We start from the raw sequence: 3,054 nt of genomic DNA on the forward strand, positions 1-3,054 counted from the left end.
GGTGTGGTGGTGATTAGCCCCCCCCCCCCCCCCCGGCACTGAGGGAAACAGCCGGGACATTGAGTCTACCAAATCGTGCATACAGGAATTTTGCAAACTGTGCCATACGGCAATGTAAGCAAGTCAGTGGCGTGGGAAAGACACCAGACGAAAACGGGAATGTTTTCCTTTCCAGGAGATTTTGTTTGCTTGCTTCGTTTGTGCCCCTTTTCTTCCCAACGGGGACCTCAACGTGGCTCACATCAGCCTCCCCTTCTCCATTTTACCTTCGCGACGACGACCCCACCTTCCTCCCCAACGGGTCCTCAAAGTGGCTTACAACATTCTCCTCTCCTCTGTTTTTATCCTCGCAACGCCCCTGTGAGGTAGGATAGGCTGAGAGCGTGTGACTGGCCCAGTGGCGAGCCTGAGTCCCGTGCAGAGACATAACTTGGAGACTCCTTCACTGATGCTTCCATCTGCACGGCCCACGCCTCTTACCGGACCCCCTACTCAATCGTTTGAGAACCGGTCTGAGTCTTGAATTCGAAGCACCTGGAACTGCAAGAGATGAACAATGACTTCCCTGTCCTTTCTGTTAAGGTTCATCCACATCCGCAGTCTGAAGACACATTCATGCTTCCCCCCTCCCGCCACCCTTGTGCTTTTCTTCCAAGAAAAAGGAAGGGGGGGGGGACAACAAACAGGGTGAGATCTTTTCTAACGGCCCAGGCAGCGACAAACCGTTGCCTCAGCCCCAAACTTCCCTCCCTCTTGCTTTGGGGCTGCAAGCGACAGACACGCGCACACACGTTGCGTCAAGAATAGCCTAGGCTGAGTGTGGCTTCCCGCCTGGAGCTGTGCATGTGAACAAACCGTTCCTGAGTCAGACGCCTTCAGGTCCTGAGTCAAACTCACGAGGTCCCTGAAGACTTCCAGCAGGTGTGCCCGGGTTTTCCACAGGGTGGAGGGTCCCCGGGTACAATGCTATCAACGGGGATCTGTGGTTATGGGGGAAATGTAGCATGAGAAGACATGTACCTCTTGGAATCAATGCTCCCTCTCAGCCAGTAATGGCAAACCTTTTAGAGACCGCGTGCCCAAACTGCGACCCAAAACCCACTTATTGATCGCAAAGTGCCAACACGGCAATTTAACCTGAATACGGAGGTTTTACTTTAGAAAAAACCACTCATACATTCACTTAAGATGATCGAAACAAAGTAAGGAGAGCAATCCCAAATGCTTTCATTTACTTAAAATTATTTGGCAGAGAATTCCACACTTTAATGATGGTCTGGGCCTGGCTGGGGCGATGGCACGTGTACCCACAGAGAGGGCTCTGAGTGCCGCCTCTGGCACCCGTGCCATAGGTTCGCCACCACTGCTCTAAGCTGTGGAGTCTTGTGAGCAAAAATTCTATGTTGTGAGCCACTGGCATTCAAGTTCTGAGCAAGCAATTTGGCTACTGCGTGAATCAGCGTTTGCTCTGGAGCCCTCCTTCCTGAGCTAAGAGGAAAACGTGTGAGCCGGAGGCTAAAAACCTGTGAGCTAGCTCACGCCGACTTGGCTTAGAGGGAACACTGGTGGAGGGTCCCTGGGCACAACGCTATCGACGGGGATCTATGGTTATGGGGGAAATGTAGCATGAGAAGGAATCTACCTCTTGGAATCTACCGTATAGTGTGGTCGTAAAGGCTGCCGAACACAGCCTTTAACAATGCTGGGAAATTCATCGAATGCTCTCAAGGGCTGGATATTCTAGAAGCGGATGATTCGTCCCCACCAGACGTGGCATCATTAACACTGAACAATCTGCAACCCACCAGGAAGCCCTTCCCCGTGACAGCCCCGTGGAGCAGAAAGAGGTGTCCCGTTTTACAGAGGGTGAAACGGAGGCTGAAGGACATGATGCCCAAGGTATCGGACGGAGGGAGCGTTGACTCTCGAAAGCGTACGCCCCGAAAATCTCATTGGTCTCTAAGGTGCTCCTGGACTGAGATCTAGACCAGCACATCTATCCTCTGAGACTATGATGCCCAGGGCTATTTTGAGGCGGGAACGCACTGGAACGGAGTTCCGGCTGGCTCCCAAGTTGGCCACGCCCAGCAGGAACTCATTAGCATAACAGGCCACACCCAACAGCAGAAACTCATTAGGATTGGCTACATTAGGGGTGTGTGGCCTAACATGCAAAGGAGTTCCTGCTACAAAAAAAGGCCCTGGGTTTTGACAATAAACAAGGTAAACAGAATAAGAAGCAAAAGGTGGGTGTGGCTGGATGACCACACTTCTGGTAACGTGGGGGGTTGCAGGACGCCTGTTTGTTTTGAGCCTCATCTAGGCCGACCTGCACCTTATACCACACTCTGGCTGCTCCTCTTTCCATCCCAGCTTGCCTCAAATACCAGAGTCTGAGCCAAAGATGTCCCTGGAGTAAACGTTATGGAAAATAAGCCAAGAAGCGCTCACTTAGTGGTTTTGTGTGTGTTTTTTCCAGATGGAATTGTCCTAGTGAAACACTCAACAGTTCAAAGGGCAATGCACAGACTGAGTCACACACACTTTATACTGAATCGGACCCTTGGTCCATCAAGGTCCGTATCGTCTACTCAGACTGGCAGCAGCTCTCCATGGTCTCGGGCAAAGAGGTCTTTCACATCGCCTCCTGCCCGGTCCTTTTACCTGGGGCTCGAACCTGGGACCCTCTGCATGCCAAGCAGATGCTCTGCCACTGAGCCACAGTCCCTTCCAGGGGCGTAGCACACCTTGTCTATGCCCCCCCCCATGTCATACTCCAATTCCTTGATCTAAGTCAGAGGTAATGCTCCCTCTAAGTTGTGGAGTCTTGTGAGCAAAAATTCTACTTTGTGAGCTCCTGCAATTAAAGTTGTGAGCGAGCGATTTGGCCACTGCACAAAATGGTTTGCTCTGGAGCCCCGCCCTTCCTGAGCTAACACAAAAATGGGTGCGCTGCAGGCTAAAAAAACTGTGAGCTAGCTCACACTAACTCAGCTTAGAGGGAACATTGGCTCAGAGCCCACTCTTCATTGACGTGTCCCTGATAGGCCTCTG

Source organism: Gekko japonicus, unplaced genomic scaffold, assembly GCF_001447785.1.
Source record: "Gekko japonicus isolate JY-2015 unplaced genomic scaffold, Gekko_japonicus_V1.1 scaffold1746, whole genome shotgun sequence".
Lineage (NCBI taxonomy): Eukaryota > Metazoa > Chordata > Lepidosauria > Squamata > Gekkonidae > Gekko > Gekko japonicus.